The sequence below is a fragment of the Sciurus vulgaris genome, assembly GCF_902686455.1.
Source record: "Sciurus vulgaris genome assembly, chromosome: 12".
In the NCBI taxonomy this organism is placed as follows: domain Eukaryota; kingdom Metazoa; phylum Chordata; class Mammalia; order Rodentia; family Sciuridae; genus Sciurus; species Sciurus vulgaris.
The window spans coordinates 46148521-46165666 of record NC_136473.1 but is presented as its reverse complement, the minus strand read 5'-3'; the positions used below and the strand labels follow the sequence as shown (position 1 = coordinate 46165666).

Genomic DNA, 17146 nt, shown 5'->3' with positions numbered 1-17146 from the left:
AACCAAAGATATAGAAAAAGATTAAATTCCAGGTAAAATCTACTAAACATTGATCAATGATTAATGATCTAAAAGAAGATATAAAAATTGAAATAAGAAAATGCAGAATATGAAAGATCATTTCAAGAAAAATAGAGATTCTCAAAAGATACCAAACAGAGCTCCTGGAAATGAAAGACACAATAACTCAAATAAATCAAATGAAAATAAATAAAAATAAAAATTCAGTTGAAGTTCTCACCAATGAATTAGACTACAAAGAAAACAGAACTTAAGACCTTGAAGATAGGGTATATGAACTAGAACACTTTGTCAGCAATAAAGAAAAATAAAATCAAAAAACCGCAATCAAAATGGCAGAACATTAGTAGAACAACCTTAAGAGTCATTGGAATCAAAGTGGGTACTGAGGTACAAACTAAAGACATTAATAAACTTTTCAGTGAAATTATAGCATAAAAATTTCTGAACCATAGGAATAAGATAGACATTCATATCTAGGAGCATATAGAACACTAAACAGGCAGAATTTTAGAGGCTCCTCCATGATACATTGTAATTAACATGCATAACATACAGAATAAGAATAGAATTTTTAAAAACTGGAGAGAAAAACATCAGGTTACATCTAGAGGTAAACCAAAGATGATAACTTAACTCTCAGTACATACTCTAGAATACAAGAGGAAAAGAAAACATCTGTCAACCAAGATTACTATACAGAGCAAAGCTGTCCTACAGAATCAAAGGAGAAATAAAAACTTTTCAAGATAAGGATAGGGCTGGGGATATAGCTCAGTTGGTAGAGTGCTTGCCTTGCATGCACAAGGCCCCGGGTTCAATCCCCAGCACCACTAAATAAATAAATAAATAAATAAATAAATAAATAAATGAATGAATAAAAGATAAGGATAAGCTAAAAGAATTCATAATGACTGCTAAACCAGCCCTACAGAAAGGAATTAAAGAAATTCTATACATAGAAGAACTTGAAAACAAACCCCAGAGCTACTGAATGGAAAAAGTTCACTAGAAGAACAATTAAGTAGATGAGAATTAAGACTAAATTATGTATGCAAAACAAATCAAAATGGTAAGAAATAATAAACACATCTTCATAATAATGCTGAATGTAAATAATCTCAACTTACCAATTATAAGACTTAGACTGGCAGAGTGCATTACAAAATAAGATCCAGTCATATGCTGTTTACAAGAGACTCATCTTACAGAAAAATATGTCCACAGACTAAAAGTGAAAAGATGGAAAGGAGCATTCCATGCAAATGGAGTCTGAGAAAAAACAGGAAAATCTATTCTCATATATGACAAAGCAGATTTCAAGCAAAAAATAATCAAAAGAGACAAAGAAGTCACTTTGTACCGATGAAGGGAAAAATCCATCAAGAAGATACATGTGTATGCCCCAAACATGCCTCTAATTATATAAACAAACACTTTTTGATGTAAAGACTCATATAGACACCAATATTATGGGATTTCAACACACCACTCTCACAAATAAGTAGGTCATCCAGGCATGAAATGAATAAAGTCAGATAGTTCAGACCTTAAAAATACTATAAATCAAATGGGCCTAACAGAAATATAAAAAATATTTCATCCAACAAGAGCTCAGTTCATTTTCTCCTCAGTTGCTCATGGAAACTTCTCCAAAAAAGACCACATGGTAGGTCACAAAGCAAGTCTTAGCAAATACAAAATAATCAACATAATTCCTTGCATTTTAGTATAACAGAATAAAATTAAAAGTCAACAGCAAAATTTATAAAAGCAACACAAAAACTTGAAGACTTCACAATACAACTTTAACAATAAGATGAAGGTAGAAATTTTAAAATTCCTATAATCAAAGAAGAATGGTGATGCAATGTATCAATACTCTGAGATACTATAAAGTAGTCGTAAGAGGAAAATTTGCAGCCTTTAGTGCCTACATAAAAACAAAGCAAAACAAGCAAACAAAACCCTAGAAACATCCCAAATAAACAATCTAATGTTACATCTCAATGTCCTAGAAAAGCAGAAACAAACTAATTCCAAAGCCAGCTGGAGATAGGAAATAATTAAAATCAGAGCCAAAATTAAATGGACACTTAGAGAAACAGGTATTAATGTAACAAAGGGTTGGTTCTTTGGAAAGATAAACAAAATTGATAAATACTTAGCAAAACTAATCAAAAGAATGAGAGAGAAGACCTAAGTCAATGAAAGTAAACATAAAGGAGGAAATATCCACACAGACATTTCTGAAATCCAGAGGATCAATTGGAACTATTTTGAAAAATTTTATTTCAATGAATTGGAAAATCTAGAAGATATTGACAAATTTCTATGCATATATGATCTACCTAAATAGAATTAAGAGGATATAGAAAACCTAAACATACCAAAACAAACTATGAAATTATAAGAATAAAAGAATTCCAATGAAAAAAAAGTGTGGAATCAAAATGGGTACTGAGGTACAAACTAATGACATTAATAAACTTTTCAGTGAAATTACAGCATAAAAATTTCACTTTATGAAATGAATGTATTTTCAGACCACCTAGGAATGTAAACAACTGCCCCAAGTTGACCTAGTGTTACCAAGGGAACCTGTATAGGAGCCTGGTGGTCTGATCCCCCATGGCACATTGTGATTGGGCAAGAAACTTATAAAATGTATACCTGTTCCTGCAATAAAGGAGTGTGCAGGCTGCTCGCCACAAGCCTGCTTCCACCCAATTCCCGGAGTCTGGGGTCTTGACTCCGTGGCTCTTACCTGCACCTGAGCTAGCTGGCACCCCTACAACTGTCATTTTATCTATCCTACTGTAGTGATAGGTGGCCGAAGTGGTTTCATAGCAGAGTAAACCAGCTTCTCATAACTGGGAGCGCATTCCTGATCCAGCTGTATTGGGCAAAATGACCATCCAAAACAATCAGGCTACACCCCAGGAGACTCCCTAGGACATCAGTCCTTTTTCAGTAACCCTGGAAGCTGACTAATCTATGTACAGCACAAGCTTGAGGAATTGACTGCCTTGTAGGATAAATGGGCTATTCTTATTTACTATATTAATCTTTTCACTGAACACTTTGGCACTGTCACACCTTACTCCTCTTGGTTGTCACAATCTTAGCCTTAATTTTCCCTGCAAGATTAGCAGAGACTCCTCCAGCTGATTGGTACTGGGCTAAGATGTTTCCATTAGCAGTTTTTTTTTTTTTACCTCCTTTCGATAGGATGTTTTGTCGCTATTGGCTGTGTCTGATCTGGCTCCCATTCATAGACTTAAACCCCTCATTCTGTGACTCATGCTTTTGCATGACTGGATCAGGCCAAGGTATCACCACAACCATACTTTATCATACTCATCTCCTACCAGAGACCAATCTTAGGGACCTGCAGGTATAATAAGACCACCTCTTCTACCTTCCATCAGGGGGTTCAATACACTTGTTTTAATCCACATATTCTCCAACTGAGGAAAGGCTGGATGTCCAAAGTTTGTGGGAAGGCAATTTGGAAAGGACACAATAATTTACAAAGTTCAGCTTTCTAATTTAAATAACTAGTGTCAGTACATTTTGATGCATGTGGGGTCATCAGTGAGAATTGGGCATCTGTGCTAGGATCTGCCATATATCCTCCACATGTGGAGATTCATCTGGGGGAAGGACGGACAGGCTGAATGACAAGTATATGTGCAAACAGCCTACAAATGATATGTGATTCATGTGTACTGATCATGCTGAGGTTTTTTCTGTCCCTCGTGAACTTGTGTTACATGGGCCACTTGGAAGAGTGAGAGCAAAACTACCATATCTCAAAAGGGTGTTACCACACCCAACTATAAACTATATGTCTATAACACTGTTAATTTCAATATCCTTGACCCTGAAGACACAGACCACTGAATTGTCATACATATAGCTGGATGAGGTACTGAACCAGGAACCATACTATATTTCAAAAGGGTCACAACTTCACTTAAGTCTTCTTCCCACCAGATCTCTTATGCCTTTTATGAGGAAATGGAGAAAAGCCCAGCTCCTGTCTCCATCCAGAAAATCTATTCCTAACTATGGCAGAGATTATAGTTCAATCTCTGGACATCTCTTCTTATTATGTGTGTAGAGATACTAATATGAGGGATCAATGGCCATGGGAAGCTAAAGAGCTGTACCCCCATGAGCCCTATACTGTAACCATGTTTCCCCATTCCACTAATGGTGGTTGGTTCCCTCTTGGGCAACCTCTTGGTCTTGCCCAAGAGGGAAAACCATTTAAGATCTCAGTGGGAACTGAAAACTGGAGTTCAGGAGAAGCATATTTTCTCTCCTCTCTGGGAGGACCCAGTGTCTCCCTTGAGAGTGTCCCCTTTGCCTTTCTTTTTCCCTTCAATAAACTCATTCCTTTAACACTGGGCAACATGTTTGAAATCTTTTTCACTTGGTCACAAGAATTGGGATTTGATGGGTGGGTCTTCACAGTGCCTCAGTTTATCAAAAGTTTTCAGCAATGTAACAGTAGTATTGAGAGGTGATAAGAACTTTAAGAGGTGATTATTGCATTTCTCAATGTTATGGGGCACAACTTAAGAACAGACTCATTGCCACTGAGAAGTCCAAATTTGAGAGTCTTTATTAAGCCAGCTGGCTGACTGTCTCACACAATGCCCCCAAAAATTGGTTATTGGGAGAACAGCCCCGACCATAGCGTCGTAGGGGTTCTTATACTAAAAATCACACCAATCATTAGTGTCTGTTGCTATGATTTGAAATTACAATCTAATATCACGAGATCATCAACAGAGGGGGAAGTGGGTCAAAAGAACCCTTATCTAGGTACAAACTAAAGAATGGTTACTAACATCCACACAATCACCATTCACATGGTACATTGTTTAGGAGCAATAGGAATCAAAAGAGCAATTTTTCATTACATTAGAATTGTCATTTTGTATTGCTAAACATGTCACACTAAGTAACTAATTATGGGTACTGAGGCAAGGTGTTCCCATGGGAGAAGTTAAGCAATTGTTGATGGGTACAGAGGCAGGGTGTTCCCATGGGAGAAGATTATTTCCTACATAACATGGAGTCTCAGAGCAAAATGGAGTCTGTTTAGTCATTTCCCTTATAGTCTGGTCTATAACATTCTCATGGAGCCAGATCTGTCAGCCCATCACACACAAGGGACTGCATTAGTTACTGAGGGAGTGGGTTGTTATAAAGTGAGCAAGTCCCCTGTATGTAACTGCTTGTTCTTAAGACTGCCACCATGTTATAAGGCAGCACAAGACCCTCACCAGCTATGGCCACTGAATCTTTTACTTTCCAGCCTTCAGAACTGTGATGGGGGGTGGGAGGGGGGCAAGAATGGAGGAAGGAGGGACTGTATAGAGGGAAAAGAGAGGTGGGGGTGAAGGAAAAAAATAACAGAATGAATCAAACATCATTACTCTGTGTAAATGTATGAATATGCAAATGGTATGCTGTAACTCCATGTACAAACAGAAACAACATGTATCCCATTTGTTTACAATAAAAATAAATTTAAAAAAAAGAAAGAAAAAAATCAGATGAGAGAGGCTACAAGGCTGAAGAGAAAAAAATAAAGGATTCCATCATAAAAGTAAAAAAAAAAAAGTAAAAAATAAAAAAATAAAAGGGAACATCCTTCTTGCTTTATTTTCGCGTTTGCCCTGGCTGCCAGGAAACCCAGAGATACATTTTCTTATCAGATACAGCACCTTCTTTAGTCCAGGTTGTTATTTTCATTCTGTACTCCATTCCTTTGAGGGTTTGTAACACCCTTTGAAGCATCTCTTTGTGGTCACCTAAGGCAACTTTGTTTTTTATGAATTAGTGAATGGTCCTCCCTCTTGCCTTCCCTTTTTGGATTTGGAGATGCCCTAGAGGGAAAGGATCTTTTTTATTATTATTTTTTCCTAGAATATGTTACCACTCCTCCCTATTCCATCCAAGAAACCAGCATGATTCTTCACCAAGAGGAAGATAAATGAGAAGGGGAAGGTCATGTTTCCAGTTGAACATATGAAATAATGCTTGCAACATGTGGACATACAAAGACATGGTTGGGAACTGAGGGTGTAGCTCAGTGGAAGAGTGCTTGCCTAACAGGCACAAGGTACTGGGTTCCATCCCCTGCACTATAAAAGAGAAATGAAAACGGCAAAACAACAAAAAGGTTGGTTTTGCTGTGAAATATAGCTAAGAACTGGAACCTATTCGGACTCCTTCATTTGTGTGGAGTTCTTAGAAAAAACTCAGTAATTTGCTTCTAAACAATCAATAAAGGGTTTTCAAAGTCATAGGATGAATCTTCTTATAGTTTACCATGGAGATGATGGGCTAGTTCTATTGGGTCCCTCAGCTCTTATTTTTAGGTAATAGTTCAGCGACTCAAAAAAAAAAAAAAAATGTTTTCCAATACAATCATGTTTGGGTGATTTTTTCCAATTAAAATGTGGTTTATGATTTGTAATTAAAATCAAATTCATAAATAAAAAATCATTGTGATAATAAACTGAAAAAAAAAAAAACAAAACTGTGAGCCCAAATAAGCTTTCTTTCATAAACTGTTCAGTCTCAGGTATTCTGTTATACAACAGAAAACAGATTAAAACATGCTATATAGGCTGCCCTTGTGAAAGTCCTTATACAAAGATTCCTTATGAACAGAGAGAAATATCCATGAATATTTTTAAGAATTCTTCCATAAATGCACAAAAATTGACCTACTCTTCTGAACAGTCACACTAGAAATAGATTATCTTTGAGGATATCATCTAGCAAAATCAGGGTAGCTACCTGATAGTCCCAGATAGATGCAAATTCATGTTCTTTAAGAGTCACCTTTAGATTATTGATCATGGTAAGGACAAATTGTTTGATACAGAAAATGCACTGTTGGTGATATTTTTTCAGGATAGTAGAGAATATGGATAACTCATGTCACGCCTGTCACCAATATAATAATTTAAAAAGCAGGTAATGAGAAGCACGAAATAGAACCACATTAAGAGTTTTGTCAAGGATCTCTTACAAGATTTCCTACAGTTTTCTCCATTGATTAGTTTTTCATATCAAACCCATTTGGGGTGGGAGGGCATAAATAAAACAGAAACATTCCCTTATCTAAAAGTCACAGAAGATTCACCCTGTTTGAAAAGCTATTGAATGTTAGGTCCCTTGATTAGAAAATTACAACTTACCTATCCAGTGACAGAGGAACACATTTTACTGGTACAGTTATTTGTAAATTATGCAAGACTTCCCCCAACTCCTTGGGGGCTTTTATTTTGTTTTGTTTTTTTTAATTTTGCTTTTGTTTTTGCTTTTGTTTTTGTGCTGGGTATTGAATGAAGACCTCCCACATGCTAAGTTTATGCTCTACCATTGACTTACAACCCCTTAGAAACTTCTCAGAAAATGAGGGTTTCCTTCTCACTTCGAAACTTCACTGTCTTTACCATCATTAAAAGATTGGAAACACAAACAGAATATTAAATCTAATGCTTCCTAAGACATCAGTCAATTTTAGCCTTCTTCCCTCAGAAAATCATGGCTTGCTTCCCATGAACAGATCACAGGCATGCCCCTGGGACTGGTAGTATTTTTATCCATGTTTGGTTTCAATCTTTCCAAGTTGATAGATATAAGTATTCTAAAGGGTTACATACTCAGTTTTTTCATCCATCATTCTAGATTTCCTTTCCTACCAATTACCAAATCAACCATGGGTGACATAAAACAGAGTGATCAGAAGATATCTGGGAAATACTGCCCTTTAACCTTGTCAGAATGTTATTTTCAGATTAGATGCCTTTATAAAAGCATTTGATGATGAATGTTCACCCCTTTTATCCTTCCACCTTGCACCATATAAGGATATAATCTTTCCCTTCTCAAGAATGCAGCCAGAACACGAAGAGGAAGAAACATTCTGATTCAAGAAGGCAAGAAAAAATGGAATGTTCCTTTGGAAACATGTTAATTTTGAGAAGATTTTTAGACATTCAGTTAGAGGTGTTGAGTAGGCAGTGTGGGAGAGTAAAATATCCCACCCCAAATACATTTTCTTGACATATTTTGAACTGATTATTAAAGAGAAACTGCAGACCTCTGCAAACATAGAAATGCTTCTGGTAAGGTATCCCCTGTGAAAAGAAATTTATGTCTATCAACATTAGCAAACAGTGCGTGCAGGCACCAACTTTTCTGAAATCCCCCTTTTCTCTAGGAAAGGTTTTTACATAAGAAGTGGAGATTGAGGATCTGACACCTGGCCCAGTCAGAGACTGTTACCTGGAAGACTTCATTTTCATAACAAGACAACCCTTCCTTCCTTCCTTCCAAAAGCCCCTGTCCCTTTTGTTAAGCTCTAGGCAATGTTCAACCATCTTGTCCCTCTTGGAGTTCCATATTCCTGTGCTTTCTTAGGCAGGTAATACAATTAATATATTCTTTTCCCTGTTATTGATATCAGTCTAGTGGAGATTTGTTCTGTGTTCCCGAGAATCAAAGAATAAACACTGAGAGAACTGCCAAGGAAAGCAGAGAGCAAGTTTTATTTAATAAAGTGATAAGAGACAGATTTCTCTAAAGAGAAAGGGATCTTGGAGCCAAAGATCTGTGGGAGGGGGAGCAACTCACTTTCTTACAGGCCCCAGAACTTCTTTCTTTCATTAATCATTCTCATTAATTGTCCATAATATATGACTAGGGGCATGAATGCAGAGGTTAATTGTTAGCAACCCTTTGTTCTCCCTTTGATCCCCAGTCATCACCATCTCAACTTCCATCTTTCATTACCTTCACTGCCTGATCTTTACCCCTGTCTCAGTATTTGCATTATATGTCTTAATTTCACAGACTAATATTAACAAAACTTCATTCAGAAAGAGTAAACTAAAAATTTCCCTACAACAGATAGGACTTTGTGGGGTAACTCTGATCTGGAAAAACAAAGCGGGATGTATATGGTATTTGAAGTCATACAACTGAGGAAGAGTCTCCGAGAGAGTGTATAAATAGGAAAGACAGAGAGGATTGAGTCCTAAAGCACTGCAATGTTCGTTGTGTCAACAGCAGGGAAGCCAGCTGAAGCACCAAGGAAAATGACCCTTCAGATAGGAGAGAAACCAGGAATGTATTGGTAAGAGGAGTCATGTTTGGAGGGCACTTTGAGAAAGAAAATGGGACTGATGTTGTACCTGGGGTAAAACAATCACAACAGCATGGTGGGGGCAAGCCATTTGGAGGAAGTAGAGAAGTGACTAGGAGATGAGGAAGAAGGTGATACCAGTCTTGGAGAACAGAAACAGGTCCTTGTTCCCTGACATTTGAAGATTAACCTGAAAAACTCTGCTGACTTTTCGGCAAAGAGCATCTGGGGAGTTAGTAGAGTGGGCTTATTTTATGGAATTTTCTCTTAACCTTGTCTGTCCATCCTCATCCTCATCTATCTGACCCTTTACATTCCCCCCTCAAGGACTTTGGGCCCCTAAATTCTTTTAGGGTATTTGGGCATCAACCTATTCTGGCTACTTCCTGCTGAAAAGAAGTGATGTTTAGGGGAAGGAAACCTGAAGTCCTGGGAGAATTAAGGGTATTTAGCATCAGAACAGTCCAGAGGTCCATGGTGGCAGTTGGTAGGTAACTGGTTTTGCTGTGCACAGGACATGGATCATGCTAAGAAGACAATAAGACAGCAAAGCATTATTTTTGTAAATAATTAGCATAAAATTAGTGTTATGAACTGGTCTCTGCAAACTATGAAGATGATAATTCATCAATGGTCTAGGTGGTATCCACATGCCACTTATTTGTGAGTGAAGGCCAGTTAAGGCTTTAGAAACATTAGCAGAGTTGTTATAAATATATATACAACATTTAGGTTTTATAATTGTCACAGATGTTCTCATAAGATGTAAGTTAAGATATTTAATACCATCTGATTTCAGTAAACATCTTTCTATTGACATTACCTCTGTATTTACTAGAGATCCCTTTATTTCTGTCACTTAGGGCTAGATAATCATACTAGCAAACACAGATCAAGCCTGCGTATGTAGGAGGTAAGGAAGATTTGCAAGTCTCGAATTGACTATGAAAAGCTTCTCTGATAGTCTATTTTGACAGTTATTAGACCCTCCTATCTAAGAATATTTCCTTTAGATCCTCCAGTTTTACTTGCTTTTGGTGGGGCTGACTTTTGGTTATAACTCTCCTGACAGGTGTTTAAGACCAAGCTGGTCAAATTGACCTTGTTCCTATCTACTGTTAAGAATCAAGTGAAATTCCTTAGGGGTCACTCTTGGGCAATTGGAAGAAGCCTCTTAGCCTCTTTAGCCATCTACTGGAATAGGTCAAGGTCTTGCTGATCACATGTGGCTTCTCTTGGAAGCATCAAGGATGTTTCCCTCTCCAATGACCCTCCACTTAGCAGCATGTACACTAGTTGGCTTTCTATTCTCCATGGTCCTCCTCTGATTGGGAGGTCATGTGGCCCAGAGTTGCAAAGCCCTTAGAGAATCCCCTCATTCAGAGGCAAGAGCCAAATATTGGCTATTTTCTTTCTTGGACCTTTTATTTTCTTAAATTTAGTCTCCACATTTTGGTTTTAAAAATTTATCAGGCCAGTTTGATCAGTCTTGAAGTAGAAGTACTTGGTTTTAATTTTAATATCTATAATTTTGTAGTTACTCACCCCTTCCATTTAGTTGGAGTCAGTAGTAGCAGAGGAAGTCAAACTTAAATTCTGTCTGTCCTAAAAGTGATGGCCTATTATCTCAAATTAACTCAGGTTATTCTATTAGAGGTCGTACTTCTGCAAAACACTAATAGACAACAGTTAAAAAGCTTACAAGGAAAATACAAAGATGGAATTAACAAGAGCAATAACATATTCAGTTTGCATAATTGCTATGAACCAAGAAACATAATTTTATAATTCCAAACATTTACTTAGTTATAAATTATATTTCCTATTTATTTTAAGATCACAGTAATCTTTATAACAAAAATATCTATCTTTGAAATTAATTTTAAATGAATGGAAGTATTTATCCTAATATGGACTAAGGTGAGAGGCAGAGTCTTAACTCAGGTGAGGTGGCCTCTTGACAAATCTTAGGTATTGTTTTATTTTTGAAGCCAATCTTCACCTCTTTCTTAAATATTATTTTACGAAGTCCTCATATATTACTTCCTGAGTTTAAGTGAATATCAGTTAACATAATCCAACATCACATTTGAAACATGAATAAAACAAGATGAGGAATTTTAACACCTTTTTGTGGGAAAGTGGCAAAATGTTTTCATGTTCCACATTGTTAATCTTTAAATAAACCAGGCTTTCCTTAGTACCTTCCAAAATACATTTAAATTCCCATCCCAGTGTAAAGAGCAACACAAAATGTTATACATAATTTATTGATAAATGAATATTTTATCCAATTACAAAATATTAAGTAACATAAATAAATTCCCAACTAAATTTGTTATTTCTATATAAGTCTGAAAGAGTATTGCTACAGAAAACTTTAGTTCAGAGAACAGGCCTAATAAAATGCTCTTCTAAACCTTATATTTAAAGACTTGTATACTTGAAGGACATGAACTCGAGTATACAAAGAAGACAGTAACAGCACTACAATTACACTGATGTTCTTATATTAACTAAGTTTAGTTTTTAAAGAAAAATTTAGAATTTGTAGTGTAGTGTAATACTCTAAAATTCATTTGTTGTTTAACCAGAGTTGTACAAACTCTAATTCCTTTAAGACTAGTTTAATAAAACTTAACAGACACAAGAAATTATCTTGATAGATAACAGCAGATTAATGTTTTAAGAAATCCTTGTTACTTCGATACATAGAGGATTAAAATTTTTTAATCAAAATATATTTTATTAAAACAATTTACTTATTAAACAAGTAATAAAGTATGTTATAAAACCCTACATTTAAAATATGGAAAGACAAACTTACAGAGAAAACAAACATATATATATATATATACACACACACACACACACACACACACATATATATATATACATACACACCTCCTTATGTATATCCAATATAACAAAAAAACTTTAACTTCATTTACAAATTGTTTAATTAGAAAAGTAATTAAGAGATGTTTTCACTGATGGAAAAATAAATCTAACAAAATTAGCATGTTAAAACATAATGATTTACAAAGCCAATAAACTTTAGATTCAATTCTTATACACCCTAAATGAGGTTCATATTAAATGAAAACATTAAACATTCATCAGGGTGTAAAAATGAGATGTAGCTTCTCAAATACTACATAGAAGTTCATATTCTTTGAATCTATTCCCAGAATAATGAATTGACTTGTTTCTTTTTAAATAATGTCAACTACTCCCTGAGGTTATTAACAAAAGCAGATATCATCCCTGGATATATGTCATTTGTTTCTTGTTTTTATCACTGTAGTACAATAGAAAACTTCCAATCCAATGTTTTAGGGTCCTGTTTTCAAGCTAATTAACAACTTTAAACTTAAGTTATAGATATAAAGTTTAAGTGTTTTTAGGTTCAGTAAACAGTATCCAAAAAAGTAACATTTTTCCTCATAAAAAGAATATGAAATTCAAAGATTTCTTTCTTTTGTGAACATACCTCATAATTACTCTGTTCTGTCCATTTTTTTCAGAGATATAAAAGGGTGATGAATGGCTTTATAATAACTATTATAATTTGTTTTCAAAGCCCAAAACTTTGAAAATAGGTCTTTAGGTCTGACAGATTAGAACAAATTCTCAAAATCTCACATTTTCTTCAAACAATTTCAACTGATAAGCTTTCACACTGTAAGTTACTTTCACCCATATGCTCCTGAAAATGTGCCTCTCCAATTCATCCTCCTCTTCTAAAAGATCATATACCTGCTCTAAAATCTGAATTTCCAAGCCCCTGATGACATCCACTCTTAAGACTTTGACTATTCTGATCTTTTCAGAACCTGACATGAGAGCTGAAGGCAGTTCTTTAAATTAGAGTTCCTCTGTCTTTTCTGCACCTTTTCCAGGAAGTACCAGTGTGTCCTGATATTTTCGATGAAGTTTGAATTCTGATGCTGGATTTGGTAATGGAAGATCTTCACAGTTGTCTTTAGAATCCAGTTTAAGGGTCTCAGTCATCAATTGTACCAAGTCGCTCATTTCATTTGTATGACTTTTCCCTTCCCTGGAATTCCTGTCCGACTTATCAGTTGAACTTGTAGAAGAACTTAACTCATCCTCAGACAAGCAATGAATCAGTTTCCTTTCCTGAGCGATACTGCAGTCAGAAGAGAACCATCTGGCAGGGATGGGCTGGCTTTCCTGCTGCAGTTTTCCTGGCCCCACTGTACTCAGAGACTTTTGCACTGTAAAGCCTGATGGGAGCATCTCTCCCTGGGACTGCTTTAATCTCCTCCTCTCTGGCTGATAATGGTCAGTCCTTTTATTTATTTATTTTTCCATGTGTGTATTTTGGGAATTCCCACAAACCTTTAATAATGATGTCTTACTGTGCCTTGAACTGCTCCTAGACCCAATGAACAATCTTCTTTGGTTTTCAACAGTTTGTTGTGTTGATAGGACAGTCTCTTTTCCCACAGTGGGATGTGAAGGCAAAAGTTAAGGAAATGACTGTTGGAATGCAAAGAGATACTTGCTGGGAAACTGACCGCAGACCACCAGTGGAGTGCCAGCTGCCTGCTGTTGCCTGGAAGTTCACTGTCATAGTACCTGCAGGTTTGGTTACACGTAGCTGTCGCCTTTTGAAACAACAGCCAGGCCCTGAACAACCCCTGGCTGGACTGACTGAGCCCTGTCTCCAGGATCCCTCAGCCCGACCAATCACTCCCTGCCCCCAGGGCTCTCACATCAACTGACTGCTCCCCATCACCCCAGACCGACTGACTGCACCCTACCACCAGGACCCCCAGACCGACTGACTGCACCCTACCACCAGGACCCCCAGACCGACTGACTGCACCCTACCACTAGGACCCCCAGACCGACTGATTGCACCCCACCTCCAGGACCCCTGCCAAACAACTGCACCTTGCCTCCAGGACCTCCAGCTGACCACGCCCACACCCTAAGCTGCAGCTCCCCATTTGCCAACACATTTGGAAGCCAGAGTGGCCATCGTGGATAATCCTGGAAGCTGTATCTCCCATCTTTAGGTGGGGCATCTCATCCTGAGATGCCTGCTGGAGGCTTGAAGCTCATTGTCAGGTATCTCTCATACATCAGGCTACTGAAGACTGTTATAGTGTATATGACTGTTATAGTGTAGATTTTCTTTTTTCTCCTTATTGAAAAATTTTAAGTTTTTATTTCTTTATTTTTCTTGCTTTCTTTTCCTTTTGTTTACCTGTTCCCTCTTTCTCCCTTTTTGCATGCTAACAACCAACTTCTTTTGATTACACTCTCACTCTTTCTATTATCTACAACTTCTATATATTCTTTTCTTATCCCATTAACAGCTACATCCTACACCCCTCCCCATCCTCTTTGTCCTCCATTAGAAACAGCAGACCTTATTGCAAATCTATTTGTTATAGTGAAGATAATTGAAATTATTCTGTTTATTATGACAATATTGTTAATGTTCTCATAGGCACTATTTGGTCTAGGGTTACACACTGTCTGAACTGGGCACTGGTAATATTGATCTCCCCCTTAAAGAAAAGGTTTGGAAACCTATAGGGTCACTATAAACCTATAGAGGGGAAACTGCAATACACCAGATCTGCACTGCTAGAGGGGAAGATACATGAACAACGTGAAAAAACAAGGAAAGAAAATGATCCAAACAAATCCAGATTCTATATTAATAGAATCCAATGACAGTATGGTAGAAGAAATGTCAGAAAAGGACTTCAGGTTATACATCATTAAGATAATTTGTTAAGCAAAGAATGAGATAAGACAACAAATGTACGCAATGAATGATCATACCAATAAGCAGTTGAAAGAGAAACTGCAGGAAGCAAAAGATCATTTCAACAAAGAGATAGAGATTCTCAAAAAAAAAAAAAAAAAAAAAAAAAAAAAAAAAAAAAACCAAAAAAACTGATATCCTTAAAATGAAGGAAACAATAAACCAAATAAAAAACTCAATGGAAAGCATCACCAACAGATTAGACCACTTGGAAGACAGAACCTCAGACAATGAAGACAAAATATTTAGTCCTGAAAATAAAGTTGCTCAAACAGAGAAGATGGTAAGAAATCATGAACAGAAGCTCCAAGAACTATGGGACATCATGAAAAGACCAAATTTAAGAATTATCAGGATTGAGGAAGGCACAGAGATACAAATCAAAGGAATGAACAACCTATTCAATGAAATAATATCAGAAAATTTCCCAAGCCTGCAGAATGAAATGAAAAATCAAATACAAGAGAATACCAAATGCACAAAATAACAACAGATCCACACCAAGTCACATTATAATGAAAATAACTAACATACAAAATAAAGATAGGATTTTGAAGGCTGCGAGAGAAAAGCATCAGATTATATATAGGGGGAAACCAATATGGATATCAGCAGATTTCTCAGCCCAAACTCTAAAAGTTCTAAGGGCCTGGAAGAACATATTTCAAGTTCTGAAAGAACTTAGTTGGCAACCAAGAATCCTATACCCAGCAAAACTAACCTTCAGATTTGAAGATGAAATAAAATCCTTCTATGATAAACAAAAGTTAAAAGAATTTACAAATAGAAAGCCTGTGCTACTGAATATTCTCAACAAAGTATTCCATGAGAAGGAAATGAAAAACAACAATGTAGGTCAGCAAAGGGAGGACCTACCTTAGAGAAAAACCCATTCAAAGGAGAAACCAAGCCAAGTTTAAAACCAAAAGTAAGCCCAAATGACTGGGAATACAAATCGTATCTCAATAATAACCCTGAACGTGAATGGCCTCCACTCATCAACCAAAAGACATAGACTTCCAGGACAACTTATTCAATTTTGTTTAAAAAAGACCACCACCGGGTGGCCCATGGCCCCATGTGGCTTTTAAGGGCAGAGATTTACATGTAAATTCAAGAAATTATCAACAACTTTCACCTAAAAATCCAGGTTTCTAGCTTTTTCTGGAAACTCAAGTGATTCAGATGATTGGGCTGGGTGCAGCCACCCTGACAATCAGACAGGTGGTCTCTGTTTACCTCCAAGCCTTCATCCACTTCCCTCATCTGTGCCATCTGCTTGGCCACTTTATGAACTGTATTCGTGATCCTTGCTTTTTTTGTCCAGGGAACAAATACTGTGACCATACACAGGGATGGCCATGGAGTGGTTATGAGATCATCCTTTAATTAATTATCTCATTTTCTCTCCCACTTCCCACTCCTCTCTTCAGGTCGAGTGCCTTCTATTTGGACTCCCTCACCTCCCCCAGGCTTCTCCTGGGTAGGTTTTGTTTGTCTCATTGTTTTGGCAATGCCAGGATGAACCTAGAGCCTCACACATGCTAGACAAGTGCTCTATTAGCATTGAGTTCCATCCCCAGCCCCTCCTGAGTGGGTCCTAGGCAAGGGTTCTCCTGCTCTGGTTCTCTGTCAATAGAATCTCATTTATTTTCTGTCTTCTGAAAATGGAAGTTAATATGTGATTTGCTGATGTCCCGCTCCACTCTCAGCACTGTTTTAAATTTATATTAATACATTTGTTTTGTTTATGTTTCTTTGCAGTAGTGAGGATTGAACCTGCGGTTCTTTACCACTGAGCTACATCCCTAGTCCTTTTTATTTTATTTTGACACAATATTTTGCTAAATTTCTGAAGCTGATCTTGAACTCGAAGTCCTTTTGTCTCAGTCTCCTGAGTCACTAGGATTATAGGCATATGTCACCACACCCAGTTATTTTAAAACTTTTTTTAAAATTGATTTTTATTCTAAACAAATGGGATACATGTTGTTTCCGTTTGTACATGGAGTAACAGCATACCATTTGTGTAATCATACATTTACATAGGGTAATGATTTTTGAATCATTCTGGTATTTTTTTCTTTAACCCCCACCCCTCCCACCCCTCTTTTCCCACTATACAGTCCCTCCTT

At 36.8% G+C, this 17146-nt stretch overlaps 1 pseudogene across 1 annotated transcript; it reads right to left on the bottom strand.

Moving 5' to 3' along the window:
* Positions 1 to 12835: 12835 nt before the first annotated feature.
* Positions 12836 to 16277, bottom strand: LOC306641938 (serine/threonine-protein kinase Nek4-like; annotated as a pseudogene). Its single transcript has 2 exons — positions 16150 to 16277; positions 12836 to 13784 (listed from the first exon to the last, which is right to left on the bottom strand). The product of its transcript is annotated as a serine/threonine-protein kinase Nek4-like (transcript).
* Positions 16278 to 17146: the final 869 nt, after the last annotated feature.